The sequence below is a fragment of the Rhamphochromis longiceps genome, linkage group LG3 (assembly GCF_057381845.1).
Source record: "Rhamphochromis longiceps isolate RC_006_pf linkage group LG3, R_longiceps_female_GT1.1, whole genome shotgun sequence".
Taxonomy (NCBI): Eukaryota; Metazoa; Chordata; class Actinopteri; order Cichliformes; family Cichlidae; genus Rhamphochromis; species Rhamphochromis longiceps.
In genome coordinates, this window is record NC_140559.1 from 6,490,394 (window position 1) to 6,510,524 (window position 20,131).

The window sequence follows — 20,131 nt, forward strand, 5'->3', positions numbered from 1 at the left end:
TCTTCAAGAAGAGTGTGGTGTCATCAGCTAGCTGGCTGATGATGAGCTCCTTATCAGCTGTGCTGATTCCTTGTATAACAATTCAAATCTCGGGGTGGAGTCTGTTAAGGTTCAAAAATTGAGGAAGGAGAGTACAAACAACCATGGTCCAGAAGATCTTGGTCAAACAATGATTTTAATGAACACACGCAGCGTGGGAAGACAACGCTGTACGCAGACAGGAATTGATCTTCGACTTACTCAAAGCATACACAGATTTTTATAGCATCAGGGTTTGAATTAATGACGCCCCTTCATACGTCACAGACAGAATATATACATACGTCAAATCAAAACCACAATGACTTTTAACACAGTTCAAAAGAACATTGTCTTCTATTTTCATCTGAAACACGAGCCCCACATCCTGCCAGACGCTGTTCCCCTTTCTTGCAGAGACAACAAGAAACTGTTCCTCTTTCACAGTTGCGAGTAAACATAACTAACCTCTCACTAGGGATGGGTATTGATAAGATTTTAACGATTCCGATTCCATTTTCGATTCTGTTTAACGATTCGATTCTTTATCGATTCTCTTATCGATTCTTTTTTTTTTTTTTTTTAAAGGAGAACACTAAGGTCGATTAGCTTAGAACTTTGTTTTATATCTTCTCTTTGAACAAGATAGAAATTTAGGAGTAACATGGCCTTACAAACCCAACAGTGAGATCTTAAGAGATCCAGCCTACGGCTCTTCAATGGGGCGTCACAGGGTCCCCAGGAAAAAAAATTGTAAATGTAAAATAATAAAATAAATATTCTCCTGTAGCAATAACAAAGTATAACATAAATTGTTCTGTGGCAATTACACAAGAATATCCAGTAATGTCCCTGCCTACAATTAAACACATTCACTTACCGAAAATCATCTGCTGTGGCAAATGGGTGCAAGCCTTTGACCACCTTTGACCACAAACTTAGACACTGCTCGGTGACATTCGTCTATCCTGGCCTGAAAGGAGACGCTACCGGTAGACTGCAGCGAGAACTGCCAGCGAGCGCCAGCCAGACTCTGTCTGTCTCTCTCATCATGATCACCTACATGTACAGTAATGGCAGGTCTTGTAATAAGGCAGATTGCGCTAACATAATATGCACTGTTAGTTGATTATTTACCTGCCGCATTAACGGGAGAGGACGTGCAAACGTTAGCGCTGCTGCTGGGTTGAGAGTCACGAGTCCGGAGCGGAATTAAAAACACGTGTCATCGCGTGTTTTGTGAGCAAATGCTTTTGCATATTCGTAGTGTTTCCTCCCTTAAATGAAATATCTACTTTGCAAGTTGCCCTGTTGTCATCGGTTCTCATAAAGTATAATCAAACTTTTGAGCGTTTGAGCCGCTTAGGCGCCGTGTTTCCTGCCAGGTAAATGACGCTCCGCAACGTGGTGACGTCATTCGGGGCGACTGGAATCGATAAGGGAATCGTTTGCAAAAATGGCAAACGATTCCAAGGAATTGAAACAGTGGGAACCGGTTCTCAACAAGAACCGGTTTTCGATACCCATTCCTACCTCTCACCTATAAATGATTCTAACTAATGTGTGTGTGTGTGTGTGTGTATGTGTTGACCTCAATTGCACCCTATTTCACCTCTTCAGAATAACTTAGACTCTGCTTTCACTTCTGCAAACTTTCTGTTTCCTGTCAGCCTGTGACTTTTAGTCTTTCTGAAAGACACACTGTTAAACCTCTGAATGCAATATCAATGCTGCAGATTATATTATTAATGCAATGGTGATGATGATTCTTTAACAATAGCAGTAAAATAATTTCCCTGCTCCACAAGTCTTAATCATTTTAATTGAGCTATTGCCATTCGTGTACAAGGTTTTGATAGCTTTACAGAAAAATGCCAAATTTTTCCAAAGAGTGGAAAATAAATTGATGTTCAATTGTATCAAAAGCCTTTTAAAAATCCAGGAAGAGAATGAAGCTATAGTCAGATACCAAATCAGAGTAATCAAGTAGATCTAAAACCAGTCTCATGTTCTTAGAAAGGTGTCTGTTTCTCATAAAGCCTGATTGTGTCTCATCGATAATTGTGTCCAATAGGGCTGCCACAAACGATTATTTTGATAGTCGACTAGTCACCGATTATTTATGCGATTAGTCAACTAATCAGATCATCATCCACTGGACGTAAAACTACAGCTTATTGCACCAGCAGCATCTACTCTTATATAACTATCATTAGCTTACAGCTTTAAGCTTTTAAGGTGCTAACTAAAAATAAAGACAAGATGATAGTTTATTCAATTTTAATGAAATTAGCAGATTGTCTCGGTGGAGTTTAATAAACTCCTTGCTATCTAAAATATAACAGGACACCGGAGTAAATTCTCCAGCATCTCACACTTCTGATGATCAGCTGTCTGCTTGACGTTTATTCAGCTGTGTAAAAACTATAACTTTAATCTCAGACAAACCGATTTACTCAGGAACAACTAAAATACTGAAAAAAAAAGCCAAACAATAACATTTTTAATTTATCTAAGTGACTCATATATATTTAACCTGAGTAGCGAAAGACGGCGGTGGGTTTGAAAACAATTTGCCGGGAGTCCGGTGTTCTCACAGCGCTAGTGACCTAGCCCCCGGCTAGCTATCGAGCTAGTGGGTAACAGATGTCTCCAAAAACGTCGGAGCGCTTTTGAAAATATGTGGTGTCCTGATAAACTGAGCCGATATTTGAGGTTTACACAGCTACATTCTCGCCTGAAAATATGTTAAACGTTTATTTTGTGACCCAGAAAGAATAATAAGAGTAATATTAAAACTAACTAGCTACCGCCATTGTTGGAAACTAAGCTGGGCCGCGCTATGAATTCTGGGACAAAGCTGCTTCTTCTTCTTCTTCTTCTTCGGGGTTTAATGGCAGCTGGCATCCTTGTACATGCAGTGCTGCCATCTTCTGTTTCAGTCCGTTATTACACTCTTAAATCCTGCTACTTATTCCTGGGTCTTTTGGGATCTTACAAAGCTTCAAACGACGCGTCGACTATTAAATCAGTCGTCGACGATTTTGATAGTCGACGTAATCGTGACTAGTCGACAAATCGTGGCAGCCCTAGTGTCCAAGAACTCTTTCATTCTGTTAGCAAGTACTAAAGCCATAATCTCATAGTCATCATTGAGCAGACAGATGGGTCTCCAATTATCAATAAGAAGTAAGTCTTTGTTTGGCTTTGGAATAAGTGTTATGAGACCCTGAGTAAGAGTAGGAGGGAGGATGTTATTCTCTACACTTCCTATGAAAAGCTGCAGTAAGAACGGAGCCAGGAGATTAGAAAATGATTCATAAAACTCTGCAGTTAAACCATCTGTGCCGGGAGATTTGTTGGCCTTAAGTGCAGAAATAGGATTACAAACGTCCTCCACAGTCAGAGGGCTGTCACAGTGACTTCTATCTTCCACAACAATAGTTTTTAGGTTTTTAATATTATTGAGAAACAGCGTTGAGACATATATATATATATTAGAGATGGCACGATACCACTTTTTTTATGTCCGATACCGATATCATAAATTTGGATATCTGCCGATACCGATATGAATCCGATATAGTGTTTTTTAATCAACAAAACTGTTTTTTAAAATATCTTGCTGCATTTTGCAAGTCTGCAAGTTCATACTCAAGTTTAAAACAACAACTACACTAAAGCTATTCTGTTATACCTGTATGCAAAAAATAATAATTCATAGTTCAGCAATACTGATCAATCTAATAAACTTAGACCTACACCATCCTCCCTATTCTGGTATTTTAAAGAGTACTTAGCGTAAATATTAAGCAACCTAACTAATAGGGTTCCAACTCCCAGCAACAACATAAATAAATAAAAAATAGGGAACCACCCCTCACGCTCCACCTCATGATGCTTAATCGACGTAATCAACCTTAATTTGATGCAGTGTGAAAAAAAATGCACAGAAATCAATTATTTTTCAAGAAATATTAAATAGATTCAACATCTTTCTTCAACAAAATTGCAGACTGCACAGATGGTACCTTCCCAAAGTAAAAAGTACTATAGCTTACTAGGGTATTGGTATATATATTAGACTTAATAGTCACCATATACAGTAATTGACTTCTATTCATTTTACATCAAATTAAAACTTTGGGTGTCAGATAATTATTTATTAAAAGCTAGACATTTTAAATGAGAATAAGAAAGAAAAGTCTGTCTTTGTGCCCCCTTTTCCCAGTTAATGCCCTGTCGGCCCCCCTGGCTAAACGTTGCTAGATCCGCCCCTGCACAGTTACCAGCGTCAGCTACATAGAAAAAGATCCTGGTGTAGAAAGTAATATTAAATAAATTCTAACAACAGCTTATCAAGCTTAAACGTGCTGCTGTTGTTCAGCCGCTGGTTTCCTCTTTCTGGTGCAAAGTGGACCAAAAACAAACAAGAGAGACGGACACGCGACAGAAAAGCCGATCAGCTGATCAGTTTCACGATTGAAGTAGCAGCCGGAGAGCGAGAGGCAGTCGCTCGTTAAGCTTAATGTGGGAATGCTTTACAAACATTCAGAGATGGACTTACACGCTTGCTTTACTTCTCTCGGGGATAACTTTGTCGGAGATGAAATGCCGGGTTGCTAGCGAAGCTCCACATGCTATCCAGACCACCGACAGGTCCCGCATGCCACAGCCGCTCTATCACGTGATGCATACTGCTCCGACTGCTAACTTTCTGAGGTGAGTTACGGCGTGTTGCAAGTTTTGTGAGGTGCTTTCGTGATATTTAATGGATCGGATTACATTTTTTATTTTTCTCCGATATCCGATCCAGTAATTTAGGTCAGTATCGGACCGATACCGATACGTAATATCGGATCGGTCCATCTGTAATATATATATTCTACTTTTCTAAATGATTGACTATTTCAATGGAGAACCTAAATGACACGGACCCGTGTTTGTTATTACATATCTCTATTTTGAATGTGACAAGTCTATCATTGCCTGTTATTCATAGGTATTAACAGAGTTTTTGGCCTTTTTTTTCCCTCTATAAAAGCTAATTGACTCTTTACAGCCTGCTATGGTTAATAATAACATGTTCAGTCATGAGTGAAATCAAAGCTTTTCTTCACTTTAGCATTTAACATTCACAACAATATAATGTGATACCTTAATTAAAACACAGCTAATAAAACACAATTTTCTTAATGCAAACATCAGTGACTCAACATTAGCAACCAAAGGGTTCAGTCTGCAGCTCACACTCATGTGAAGCTACAGCCTCCCCCTTTAGTCTCTGTCATCCTTCTGCTCCTGCAAAAACAAAGCAAGACAAAACCTCCACCCTTCTTCTACAGGCTGGGTGAATTGTTGTGGACATTCACTAATCCTAAAGTCGGCACCGTTTTTGTCTCAGTATCAAGTCAGTTAAACTTTTAGTCGTCAGTCCATCACAGTCCAGTCACATGCATACATCCACACACATTCATACCAGATATTGCTGATAATGGAGTCTCACGCGCAACCTATTCGAGGCTCCATCACCAGCAAGATGACGTCATCATTTTAAAGGAAACAGTTCCTTGTTTTTGGACTGGATTGACTCGCTGCAATCCTTTTAGGCTCAGGACTTCTCATGTGATCAATGTCACATATCAGTGAATTTCTCCCAAGCCCATTATAATCATGGAGAAAAACACTTTGCCACTGTTTCCAGTAAGAATATTTTATAGCGCTTTAAAGTTCAACCTCTCAGGTCTGGATTAAAGAGCTGATTTGTTAAATCGGGAACTCACAAAATACCAAAATATCACCAGCGGTGGATCACACCTCTCAGATGTTCTTATCTCAGTGCACTGTAACAAAAGCACAAACAAACGCAACCAATAAAATACTAATAAAGTAACAAATACTGGGGCCCATTGCAAACATGTCCAAGCATAAAACCATCTTTCTCTCTCTTAGAGAAAGAAAACAATCCAAACCTCACTGATAAAATCAACCTAGTGTCAAGCAAAACCCAAAAATAACCAAAACTTCACCAGAAAGTTTTCCTCCCTCCCGGGACAATATTGTGCAGGAATACAGGCATCGTAACTCCTTTTGCACTGACAAAAAACATGTTGGATTTACTTGATTCAATAGTGGACACTGGTTGCACACAAAGGTTTTGCTTTGGCAGAAACTTAAACAACTGAGTTAAATCAACACAACCTTTTCATATTCAGTAAACCTGCATGTTGTGTTCATAAAACACGATTGAAACATGTTGAGATGGAGTAAGTTGAGCTCCTGGAACATTTTAATCCTTCAATTGAAATTGAATGGGTCTACAACAACTACCATCCTCCTATCTCTATCCTGGTTGCAGCAGGGCTGGGAAATAACCCTGAAGTGATAGGTTACCAGGCAGGGTACACCCTGGACAGCTCACCAGTCTATCAGATAGAAACACACAGCCGTTTACATTCATGGATAATTTAGCCCAGGACCTTCTTACTGTGGAGCAACAGCACTAACCAGCATGCCAACAATGGAGGAAATACAGGAAAGCTATGATTTCCTGTATTTGAGGCAGAATTATTTTGTTCTTGCCCTTGACAGGTTAATCCACAATAAATAGCAACAGCATGCATGTGGTGTGTGTGTCGTTGTCTGCCTCTTATAACTCCAGTGATTTTCCTGTAGTTTGAAATCTTATGCGGTGTTGACACAATAATTTGTTGTAAACCAGGAAATTCCCAACTGTGGTAGAAAGCACAGCTTAGCCTTAGCAAATGTTCAAAGAAAAGTCGTCACTTCCTGATTTCTGCTTCACTGATAAATATTGTCACACTGGGGTTTTTGCAAATGATATCAGTGAGCACTGTGTGGCAGCTGGAGTCAGACAACTGAAGCTCCCACAATCAAGACCACAAACAGCTTTCAAAGGAGATTTGAAGCTTTTCTGGCAGCAAGCTTCATGATTTATGGGACTGGAACTGGAACAGAAACTACCTGATCACCAATGGTGAGCTGGCATGGAATTATTTTTATGACATTTTATCAAAGTTATAAATAAGCATGCCCATTAACACATAGTGAGTGAGCATGTTGTCTTCCCACGCAGTGAACAGCGGATGCTAATGTTTTTGTCACTTTTTACAGAGTCAAACTCAAAGTAAGGTCAGTGCTTCCACGCTTTAAACGCTGCACGCTCACACTCTCTCCACACTCGATAGATTATCCATTGTTCATCTGCACACAGCTGCGGTTTTAGTAACGCAGTAACACAGCGTGCTTACGGGAAAGTAACAGTAATCTAATTACCTTTTTTGCAATAGTAATCCCTCACTTTACTCGTTTCTTGAAAAAAGTAATCGGATTACTGCCCATCTCTGGTTGGAGCTGTGCACTTGTGGGTTCCACCTTGTGTACACGTTTATCTTTGCTGTGTGTACTTGTACCTCTGAGTGGAAGCTGAACTCTTGAGTTCGAGTATCGAAGCATCAGCTGTGACGTTAAAGTCCAAACAGCTCGTTCATTTGACGTGCAAATGAACGAAGGTAACGCCGTTTTCATGTGGATGTGTCACTGAGACACTTTCCACATCCACAGCTCACAAAATGGGAAAACTATAGAAGTATAACAATGAAGAAGTTACTATGTTACGGGTCCCAAGGATGAAGACCTCGATGACAAACATGTTACCTGTAAAAGCAGGTGAAGAGCAGAGTAAGGAAGACACGATGCGTCTCTGCTTTCCTCCAGAACGTGTCTGAGTCTGATTTATTTCACACAAATAAATGCTATAAAACACTAAACATGAGCTTTCAATATACTGTTCAGCTGGTTCCTCATTCACATCAATGACATTTACTTATTTCACAACATCAGTGAAATATACTCTTTTTAACTGGTTCAGTTTCTCAAGTTCACACTTCTTTCCATAACAGCTACATCCTTTTATCATATCAATAAACACATCACATTGTCTTCTGCAGTGTCTTACTGGCTAAACAGTTCTATTCAATAACAGCATTGGTAAATACATTACATTTGTTCCCTCCAGTAATTTACTGGCAAAATCACTATTTAGTGCATCATGAAACACAGCTTGTTGAATCAACCCATGAATGCCTCTGTTAGCTACACAGAGTTGCTCAGAGTGCTTGTGTTACACTAGCTAATCTACTCAGTCACTTTAACAGAACTATTAACATTCACATCTCACAGAACTGATTTGATTGGAGCATTACAACACGTTTGCACAGAGCATAGGAGCGCACTGACTCTGCTTCACGAGCGCTCCACCTAACGAGCGGGCTCGCGGTGCGGTCGCGCGGGACACTCCTCTGGTTTTCTCCCGTGTTTACATATAAATAACTTTGGCGGACCGCCTTAACTCTCCCATTCACATTAACGTGGGTAACCATGGTGACAATAAACAACATTTTCGGTGCGAGCACCGTGTACCGACCTGTAAAAGCAGGTGAAGAGCAGAGTAAGGAAGACACGATGCGTCTCTGCTTTCCTCCAGAACGTGTCTGAGGAAGCAGCGGAAGGTGGGCTCCACTTACTGCACCCCGAAACCCCGGAGCAAGCACCAAAGTTCCGCCCTCACTGCTTTCTAACATAAAATGAATCCCTGTTACATGGATTTTCTATCCTCTTAAAGAAACTGAAAATAAATACATATAGCAATGAAAAATGTCCCGTTACATGAGTGTTTTACACAAAATAATATTAATGTGGTCATTCCCTCACAGGGGTGCCACAACTACACTGCTGTTTTGACAGAGACACAGTGTGTTTATCTAACTTGGCTGAAGCCAAAGTTCTCCAGACAAATTCAGTCTGTTTCTGCCAAGTGTGAACTCACTGGATGAGCGCCAGATACACAGAATCAAAAAGGGATAAATTACTTTTCTTATGTCATGTTCCCGTCACAAACTGGCTCAAGGAGAGGGGAAGCAGGAGTCCACAGATGAAATGTTCCTATAAATAAAGTGGAATTTATTCAAACTTTACCAAAACTTCAACACATCAAATACAAGCAGTTCAGCAGGGAGTGGATGTGTGTTGCATGTGCCAGGTGGATGCAGAGAGAAGCCAGGGCCACGTTCAAACCTGAACACGCTGCACAGTGTTTTGTTCCATTTGTTAGGGATGAATGAAATGCTTCCTTGAAAGGATGTGTGCAGTCACCAGTGGGCGTGGAAGCATGTGCGCCCTCATTTGGTGCGTGTGCAAGAAAAGTCATCCTGTCACACAGCAATGCCTACATAAATCACACCACTCTGCTTAAAATAATAATGTTTAGTGAAGCAGGTGAAGCAAAGGGCTGCTTTTAATAGGCTGGGAGACCCAGGTGTGCTGCTTTAGCTGCTGAGCCTCTTATGACAGAACAGCGGAGAGTGGTAAGAAGGGAGGAGGGGGTCTGGCTGTGTTTGTGAACGATAGATGGTGTAACTCTGGGCATTTCTCTATCAAAGAGACGCTATGCTGTAAGGACATTGAGCTGCTAGCGGTTAGCATGAGACCGTACTATCTACCACGAGAGTTTACACACGTGATTATGATAGCTGTGTATGTCCCGCCCTCTGCTAACGCTGCAGCAGCCTGTGAGGTCCTGCACACTGTAACCAGCAGACTCCAAACACAGCACCCTCAGGCCCTTTTCCTGATCTCTGGGGACTTTAAAGATGATGTAACCATTTAATTATGGTTACATAATTAATTATGTAATTAATTATGCAAAATGCAAAACGCTCAGCTGTGTCTCCAGTCAAAGCTCTGTAACTTCAGAGGTGATGTTCATATGTTGACTAATGGTTTTCTTTCATTTTTGATGTACTGCAGAATATTTGTATAAAATCCAGGCCAGGAAAATCTCCTTCATGTGTTTCTGTGTTTTGTCTTCAGCTACGTTGACACAAAGGCCTCTGCTGTGACGCTCACACCTTTGATAAAGTCTGGAGAGTGTCAGCTTCCTGTTTATAGATACAAAAATATGTAATGTTGTGAACTCTGGCTGCAGCGGCGCAAGAAAAAGGAGAATTACGGGAAGCACTCACAACAGGTAAAATCAAAATAACAAAGTAAAGTACGATAAAATAAAAACCAACAAAAGAACAACACAATATACTTCCCCGTACTGTTACTGCTAACCTCTGTTAACCTAGTAACTCTTACCTTCTAACTGACAGCTGCTCAATAAACGAGCTCCATAAACGCTCCATATTCACCTTTACATGGAATATAAAGGGAAAAGAAGAAACACAGTGCTGTGTCAGCGTTAGACATATAGATATATCCTTGCTTTTAATACATTTGAAGGTGGGTGGGAGAGGTGCTTCTCCGCGTAGTCTACGGTCTCTTTGGGATCGGTAAAGCTTTTCCTCACATCACCATGGGTCACTAACAGCTTTGCAGGGTATAGCAGTCTGTACCTGACGCCGGTCATCCCACGTAGTCTTCCTCTCATATTTGCAAATGCGGCTCTGCGTTTCCAACAGAGGGAGGGAAATCTGGGAGGATGTTTATTTTAAAAACCCTTATACATCAGGTTCTTGTTCTCTGCAGCTTTCAGCAGAATTTCCTCACCAATGTGGTAGTAGTGCAATCTCAAGATGATGGGCCGAGGAAGATGACTTTGTTTGGGACGCTGGCGATTCACTCTATGTGCTCGATCGATGAGTGGCTTCTCCTCGAGAGATAGCGCCTCCGCCAACAGGTGTGAACCAACTCAGTCATCTTGGGTCCCTCTGTGCCTTCTGGTATTCCTGCAGTTCTTAAATGATTCCTCCTGGAGTGCCTCAAGAGCTCCACATCTCTCATCTAACTTCTTTACCTCCGCAGACAAACGCTCCACAGTGGCCTGGAGAGTGGCGATGGTGTCAGAGTGGTTCGAGGCACAGTCCTGCAGTTCAGTCAAAGTGTTATCATGCCTGGCCACGTCGCTTTTTATGTCCGAAATTGAGGGCTGGATGCTCTGGTTCAAGGATGATATCTCGCCTCCTATGGTGGTAGAAATCTCTAATATGCAAGTGTCCAGTGCTAGTTAGTTAGTTCTAGTTCTAGTGGTTAGTGGGGCTTTATTTGATGATTCTAGTGTGTGTTACATTGTTGTCATATTGTTGAGTCGCAGAGCTGTACAGTGTTACAGTTTCTGTAGAGTCTGGTATAAGGAACTCAGATCCCTCTGTGAATAATGTTCACTGAAACTGATCTGTAGTTAATGAACTAGTCAGGATTTACACTAGAGAATGTTTCTGCCATTACATGGCCTGTATTTGTAGAGCGCTTTACTCGTCCCTAAGGACCCCAAAGTGCTTTTTTGCCCAAGGACACAACGACCGAGACTGTCCAAGCCGGGGCTCGAACCGGCAACCTTCCGATTACAAGACGAGCTGCCAACTCTTGAGCCACGATCGGCCCACATATTGTTGTCTTTTGTTGCAGACACCAAGTGTTGAGATCCTGTCTCAACCTCCTACATTCTTCCAGCAGGTTACACATTATTTTTTGTATTTGGAATCAAATATATGTGTCAGTTGGGCCTAGTGCAGGGGTCAGCAACCTTTAACACCCAAAGAGCCTTTTGGACCCGGTTTCCACGCAAAGGGTCAGGGTTCGGGAAAACACTGGGAGCCGCAAATACTTTGTGACATCTAAAATGAAGATAACACTGTGTATATTGTTTTTACCTTTATGCTTTGTGTGAACAACTACAGTGTGTTGCTTATGAAATCCATGAAGTGCTACAGAGAAAATTACATTTGATTTATGTAATGAACACATTTTGAGCTCTTAAAGAAATATAACAAAGGAAAGCTGAACTACAATGATCCATGTAGCAAACACAAACTGTTATATCGCCTTTGGGCTTTTGGAGCCTTGACCTGACTTTTAAAAAATAATTGGAAAAAAGCTCTATGCTGCTACAAAATGAAAAATAGATATTTGCAAAATTCTGCCCAAGTATGTATTTTACCTGGTTACTGCGTGTGGTGGGCGTGGTCTGCAGCGCCGCTGCAGGGGAGGCGGACGCACCTGAGCGGCACCCGCAATCACGCCTTAACGTCTGTGCTCTCTCTGCTGTTGTTGGTGTGTGTCGGGCTGTGAGCTGCAAAGCTACAGCCGGCTGTGTGCGTACAGCAACCGTGTGTGTAAAGTGGTCAATAAAGAGATGCTGAAAAGCGCGTTCATGCAAACATCGTCGGGTCTGCCGTGATATGTTTACAACGGGACTTCTGCTCCTGAACCTCTGCGCACAGCGTCTGCAGGTCGGGGCTGTACGAAGTCACTTTATCTCTACAGACTGTAAGCTGTCGTCTGTGAGGCGTGAGCGTGTTTGTTTGAACACAGTTCACGGTGGAGAACAGCTGCTGACATAATGTGGATCCAGGATCCATAACTGGCCTACCTGGGGCTGAAAGTCTCCATAAATGCAGGCGTTTCGGCGGCTACACCGGCTTCCACGAGTGTGACGCTTATTTTGAGAAAATAATAGAATATAAATGTATTTTTATATTTCAATATCACAATAATCTTCCAATGTAGAACTACAAGTTAAAAAAGAACTAACATAAATCAAATCCACTTCAGCTAAATACTTCTCATTTATTTCCATCTTACATGCTGTGACTGCAGCCATTCCCACATCTCTGTGAATGGGACTCATGGACATGGATCAGTGGTTGTTGATCAATGGTCCTGAGAATCTGCATAATTAAGATGAAGGAACGGAGCTCCCAGCCCATCGTTCCTGCAGCTGCTTTCAGTCTTTATGGAAATGTCCTGTTTGTAAGACTGAAACCTGCAGCTGAGACTGAAGACGTCACCTGATGATGACGACACGTTTCTCCCACAAAACGCTGCGTCCAGATGAACAGAAGCAACAGACTCACTTTCCTGGATGATTGAGATGCATCAAGACTTCATTGTGTGTTACTTCTCATTCAGCACAGACACATTATTCCTGTTAGGTCATGTCAGCTGTCACTCAGTACAAGCACAACTGTGAACAACACAAACTTCTCTTCAATGTGTCACAGAAACACTAAGTGTGAGAGCCTGTATGACACACAGGACAGACTGTAAGCTCTGCTGGCTGCACAGCACTTTGTAGCAGTTTTCCAACATGTCCTCCACCCGTGATGTCAGTGGTGGGACCCCAGTCACAGCACTCAGCACCACCTCCTTTAAATGTATTTTATAGCAGTTCCTCCCGTTACTCGGTGCAACGCTTCTTAAATGTGTTTTTGCAGGATAAAACACAGCAGGTGGTGTAGAGAGGACGTCAGCTGACGGAGCAGAGGGAGGCAGACTGTGGATAAATGACAGAGTGAGAGGAGAGCAACCATGACAGAAGCACAGGTGTGGCAGATAGAAGTGGCTTTATAGACACTTATTGTCAGTCCTCGTGCATGCTGTGGAAATAAGTGTCTGTGTCATGAGGTGACATGTGAGCTTATCTTTGGTCAATAAAGCTGAACGACCAGTTTTCACTTTGCTTGTTACGCTTGTTTAGTGACGTCTGGGTTTCTGTGGAGCCCGAATTTTGATGAGTTCTGGTGAAATCATCTGAGATCATCTGAGCATCGGTGAAGAGTCAGCAGAGAAAGTGTGGGACAGAAGTTTGCTTTGGACACATGGACCGAAATCAAAAAGTAACAAACAGGATTTCCAATGGACAGTATGGAGAAGTGAAAGTACACAAAGGCTGTGCTGGAACACGTGTGTTACACTTTTTGACAGCTGAGAACAAAACACAATATTTTGCATCATCTCTGCAGTGTCTCTTCTTTCCTCTGCTGTTGTGCTTTTAGCTCCAAACTGTTTCAAATGGTTTGTCAGCAAGCTGACCTCTGACCTCTGCAGTACTAACTCCTGACCCGTACAAAGAGCGGGCGTTTCTGACCTTTGACCTGCAGCTGTATGTCTCTCAGTCTCAGTTCTTCTCTCCGTCACTGATGGAGCAGGTGTAGTTGCTGCTGACAGTCAGTCGTTTGTTTTCTCAGAGTGAGGCTGAAGTCTGAACTGTTCAGAGCATCAGGTCTCATCAACGTGCGCTGCTGTAACGCCGCTTTGTCCTCTGAGATCACCAGGTATGAAACCTGAGTGCTGACAGAGCAGCATGTTCCCCCTCATTCACCTCCACCACCACAGCCAAGGCATGCTGGGAAACTGAGGACACACAGACGGAGAACTGAAGTGTCTGCTGTGTGTTCATCTCAGAGTCCTCACAGGTGACACATTAGCTCCAGAACACCAAGCCAGGTGTTTGAAGCCTGACAGGGATTCTTCCCATCCAGAGGGAGGATTTAGCTGCACAACAATGAACATTAGTGTGTAGTTTAGAAACACAGACTGTGCCTGCACTGCATCTAGTGAAGAAAAGTGTTACTGCGAGAGAACGAGGCTCCTTTAAAGCAGCTGATATTAAGGTTGAAAAATCAACAATAAGCTGATGTAATCAACGTTTCACAAAATGGTCAGCAGCTAAAATCTGGAGCCGTTCTTTGGTGGTAATTAACAGTTTGTTCTTGTTAGCTAATTATGTAATTAAAGGTAGCAGCAGAAGCCTTGTGTTGAAAGCCCATTCACTCACACATTCACACAGTATGTGTGTGTCTGTGTTACACTGTGGACATCCCTTCTGTTGGAGCGCCATCTTGTGGCAGGTTTAAGAAATGTTCTTCTTGTAAATCCAAACTGATGCACCTCCATAGCAGACTGTGGAGGCTTTCAGTGACATGAAGACTTGATTTATACTGTCATATTCTCCTGTTACACAAAGCACAGCACGCTGAACATGGATGAACTGAAACTCCCAGCATCTGACTGAGGAAAAGCACAAATCATTCTCACACTGACTCCTGCTTGATTTTAGATTTGCTTTCAAATCCTCACACTTTCATATGAAGCACTAAATGGGCTCCAGACTGTTTATCTCAGCTTCCTGTCAAACACACTGCTGCTCACACCGAGGCTCAGTTTACTCCTCCAGCCTGGCTTAACCTGCTGTCTGTTAAAAACAGTCCCACACTCCTCTGTTTAATCCTTCTGATCAGACTCTTTGATTTTGTATTGTTTTTACCTGAAGTTGTGTTTTTGACATGGTTCTGTCTGTGAAATAAAGCTCACACACACACACTGCTACAGTCCTTCATACACTTAGAAACGAAGCTGCTCCTTTCCTCAGTGCTGACACATAAAGAAGAGTTGGTTTTATATCCAACACGTCTCTGTTCCAGAAAACAGCTTCAGCAGCCTCTGAGTCTGAACTTGGAGTTGGTTATAAGCCACAGGCCTGTGTGCACAGCAATGAGGAAATATAATGCAGTAAGTGAAACATGGATGTGTGGAACAGATTATCCCAAAGGTTGATTCTGTTCATCTGGACGTTCTCAGTGAAACATTTGGTCTCTCGGTCAGGTGACTCCTTTAGTCTCAGCTGACTGCAGGTTTCCAAACCTTTGTCACTGGATCACTCACTTCATCTCCAACGTGTCCCTGACACAGACAGCTGGAGCCGTTACAGCAAAATCATTGATCATCGTTTTTAGAACATTAGCTGGTGTTGGTGGGCAGGCTAGCAGTGCTAATTGTTAGCACTAGTTCTGCTGCTCTCCCTTTGTCTCTGTTATTGTTGGTCTTTAGTGAACAATATAAAGTGTCTTCATGAGACTGTTGCCTAATGTTCAAATGTAGATAACACCACCTGCACCAACCTGTTACACAGCACAACCCTCTGGTGTAGCTTTGGCTGGAGCACATATTGGCAGCTCCAGTGACATCACCACTCCATGGTGACATCATCTCTACAGACTGTGGCTGTTACATATCCTCACCTGGTAATAATAAGACTGTCCTCAGCTGCACACAGCTCCAAGATGAACAAACTGAAGTAAATACAAATTAGAGTTACGATAGATTGAAATCTTGTAATCAGAGCTGATTCTTAGTGAAACTCTCACAACATCATATCATGATCCTGGGTTAGTGTCTCGGTCTCAGATCACAACATCAGCACAGGCTTGGCTTGGGTGAGGTATTGAGTGGTTCTTGTCCATGACAGCTGCAGGTACAGTGCCATCAGCCATGCTGCACCACATGTCTGCCCAGGAACATTAGTGTGGCTGAGTCTCATGTAAACATTGTGCTAAAGTGGTGGGAAAGTGGCTGCAAGCTGGCTGCACTGTGTCCAATACTCTCAGCATGATATCCACAAACCTCTGAGTGTCACAGAGTGGGCCTGTGCTCAGCTCACTGTGCCCCATTCAATTCTACTTGCATAGTTTTACAAGTAAAATTAAATATACAAGTTGCTCAATGATAAGTTATTGTAGTAACAACTAAGTCCATGGTCATTATTTGTTAATAGTAGCTTAAAGCTTCTGCACCAATCATGGAGCAGCAGGTTTAGAGCATGTGGATCTACAAAAGTAAGTCCCAGTAAGATGGGCTGAGCCTTACATACTAGAAGAAACATGTCATTCCCAGCAGATGAAGCGCCCTTTAAAGCAGGATCTCACTTTAAACCTAAAGAACTTGCTATGAGCATGCAGTGCATTCATGGTTATTATTCATACGATTGTGGGGAGCTAATAAAGTGCAACTATCACATTACATTTTATTATTAAATTGTTGTTAACAATCCCTTCACTTCTGCTTATCTAATTCATGGTTGCAGGATGGCTGACAGCTTCCATTAGGCAGGAGGTAATGTCCATTCTGGCCACAGTGCAACCCACAATGTGTAACTGACACTATTATATTGCATTATGTCACATTGTTACATCTTTTTAATAAATGATGACAGTCAGCTGAATTTGCTGCCCCCTTGGTGGAGGACATCAGGATCAGCAGCTCCATCACAAACACCACAGAAGAAGAACAACACTGGATCAGATTATCTGGACGTGTTTGACAGGGACAGTGTTCATGTTCATGGACATCAGGACAAAAACAGACGATGGAAACCTGCCAGATTTGAGCTAAACTGCTCGTTTCCATGTGTAGTCCCTGGGAGGTCACATGACCAACAAAGACACCCAAGCTGTGTCCCAAAACGTCGGCTGCATCCTCCGGAGGCCGCATTTGAAGGCCGATGACGTCACAGCCAGGCGACCAAGGCTGTCCCGATTCCTCGACTCCTTCAAATGCGTCCTTCATTCCCCCGAGTTTGAAGGATGGGTCGGGTGTGTCCTTCGTGGCCCACCATATCCCAGAATTCATAGCGCGGCCCAGCCAAATTTCAGCTGCCAACAATGGCGGCCGCTACTAAGTTTTAAAATTTAACGAGGGAGTACTACTTACTTACAATGAATTCCTTACACTATATAATTTTCCCGTCAGTGTTGGGGAATTCTCAATGGTGCTTGGTGCCATACCCTCAGGGACTTTAATGTTATATAAAAACACTGACAGCTCAATATCTGCCTCAGTCACTCTCCCTGATCCAGCTGAGTCAGCAGTGGGAAAAATCTGCTTTTCACAGGAACTTGGTAACAGCAATAAGAGAATACGTAGTTTATTCCAAGAAGATATCATGTCTCTCCCATATATAGAATATCTTACTGGAACCGACATGTTCCAGATATCACCTGGAAGACAGTCTGGATGATCCCATAAATATCTAATTGTGAACAAGGTGAAGGAAATCTCATATAAAATTCTTCATAAATGTGACCCAGCCAGTCACTATATGGTAACATTTAAAAGAGACATAAATACTAATTGAACTTTCTGTGGGGATCATCCAGAAACTGTGGCACATCTCTTTTGGTTCCTCTACACAGAGATTCTGGAAGAATTTAGCAGTTTTGTTATTGTCCATATTTTAAGGGAGTTTTCTTTACGATGGGAAAATGTTTTATTCTTTTTCTTTAAGTTCCCCAGGAAGAATGATAAATGTTTTTTTATAAAAAATTTGTTAATACTTTTAGCTATTTTATATCCATAAATGTAAGTTTATTAATAAAACACCATATTTCTGCCTTTTTATAAGGATATGAATTGTACATACAATCAATTTCAGACTCAACCAACAAAAAGCCTCTCAGAACAATATTTATATGTTGATTTTTTTCGCCTACTCATATCATAATTTTTTTACTCCTGGTTCTGTATGTTCATGTTCTGTTCTTTTGTAAACTTCATCTGTTTGTATGTTGTATACTCATTGTGTTTCAATAAAGTTCGATTTAAAAAAAGGTACGTTCTAAACGAAGCTTCAGACGTCACTGATCACGTGACTCTGGCCAAACGAATCAAGCCTCGACACGGTGCTTCTGAAGCAGCGCGTTGATCTTTCTGACACACGCACCGGAGCGTCAGCTTCAAGCGGACCATCACTACGTCTCACATCTAAAGGTGTCAAGGTAACTTTGAACTGAGTTCAGTCAATCTGGAGTTTTTCCAAGTTTTCTGTTGCTCTCTGTGAGAGAAGAGCGTTAAAGGCGGGGCTCTCCAGAGTCCAGCAAAACAGGAAACCACAGCTGGGTGTGTGTAAGTGTGCAAACCAATAGAATGCATCGTGGTGGGGGGGGCATCACGGGCATTGGCAAGAAAAAAATAAAATAATCGGTCGTACCCATGCTTCCCCGACGTCATGCCAGCGCATATTGGGAAATTCGTAGGCACCGATCGGTTTTCTATCAGCCATTTGCTGGGAGTAAGGGCGCCCTCCGTTTGCGAGGTGCGCCTGCTGCTGGCGGCACAGGGAGGAGAGGGCGGGGCGGCGGGGAGTCTCTGGCTGGCTGGAGCGGCATCTAATAACCAACTCGCAAAACAAAATAAAAACAACAAACAGATATTATGATACAGATTTATAATCTGCACTGATGTTTTTTCTAAATTCTATAAAGTGAGCGCGAGAGCCCTCGGTGCGCCTGCGCGCTGCTGAAGTCAAAGTAAACTTTATTGTCATCTCCGCTACAGACAGTCCAGCATATAGAGAGACGAGACGACGAGGCTGCAGTTACAGCGGTGCAAGTAAACAAACAATAAATATAAGAAGAGTAAGAAAATAAATCTACACTTTAGGACTCGGGGTAAAGGATCAATAACAATTTAAATTTATAATTTACAGTTTGATGATTTAAAGTCTCACACAACCCGTCAAAAGGGGCGGGGCCGGCTGCTTCCAAGTAGAGCACATTTCATTTATAATGATGTAAATCCAAGCCCATCATGGATTCACGATCTGAATCCTGGGTTGTGTGAAATCCCAGAAATCAACCTTAGACAAAGTGAATCTGTGAACTAAGGTGTAGGTCTGTTAGGCAGGGCCGTGCAGAGAGGTTTAAAGGGGCGGGTGCTCAAAGTTAAAAAGGGGCACATTGAACCAGGCTGAATAACAACAACACACTTTCATCAAGAGTCTAATATGGGCAACAAGGCAAAGCAAACGTAGCCGATGCTTTACCTGATGGGTACAATGTTGCTGTTGAGGGGTTGCTGTGGATAGTGCTGGAGGGCAGGCAGGGCTGGACTGGGACAAAAAATCGGCCCGGGCATTTTGACTGGAGACCGGCCCACCAAAAATGTGACGTCATTCATGGATAAAACCGCAAAGGATTCTGGGAACTTTTGACAAGCGGTACTAGCGCATGCAGGCTTTCAATTGAACTCAGTTACACAGCGATAAAAAGAAACACAAAAAATGGCAAGAAGCTGCTGTATTATTAACTGCAATAGCCGGTGTTGTGCCAAAAAGTGATTGTCTGCCAAAAACTGATTTCCGGTATTTGCAAAGAAACTGATTGCTCGTATTTAAATTGCTATAAATAACTTGTTGGGCTATAATATGTGAAACATATGTCAAATGCATCCCTCATGGATGACATAAAGTCATACTGAGCTACAAACAACATTAGTGTAACAAGGTAGAAGCCGCAATCAGTCTTTGGCAGTGACTTTTATATAACCTTTATTTATGCGGTAAAAAAAATCTAATTAACATTAAAAATGTATTTTGTAAGAAGTAGTTGGACAGCAGAAATGGCTCAAATATTACAATTATTTTTCCACTACTAAGTAATTACCGTTGAGCTCAAAGGTTATATTCATACACGGTTAACGAATGTGTATTTATGAAGACGATTTGTGAGACGAACAAAGGTAAACTTACCTTTGT

At 42.1% G+C, this 20,131-nt stretch overlaps 2 protein-coding genes across 7 annotated transcripts in view; one reads left to right on the forward strand and one right to left on the reverse strand.

Moving 5' to 3' along the window:
* LOC146672676 (uncharacterized) overlaps positions 1-7,925 on the reverse strand; it is a 35,535-nt gene extending 27,610 nt beyond the window's left edge. The window contains exon 1 of the mRNA XM_085388256.1: positions 7,696-7,925. The gene's annotated coding sequence lies outside the window, so the exon portion shown is untranslated. The remainder of the gene's footprint in view (positions 1-7,695) is intronic.
* Positions 1-20,131, forward strand: part of LOC146672673 (uncharacterized) — a 128,970-nt gene that overhangs the window by 86,217 nt on the left and 22,622 nt on the right. For 2 of the 6 annotated variants that reach the window (XM_085388118.1, XM_085388159.1), the window contains exon 1: positions 18,219-18,374. The exons of the other annotated variants lie outside the window; for them this stretch is intronic. The gene's annotated coding sequence lies outside the window, so the exon portion shown is untranslated. Of the gene's footprint in view, positions 1-18,218; positions 18,375-20,131 lie in introns of those variants that run through there. 6 annotated transcript variants of the gene reach the window in all.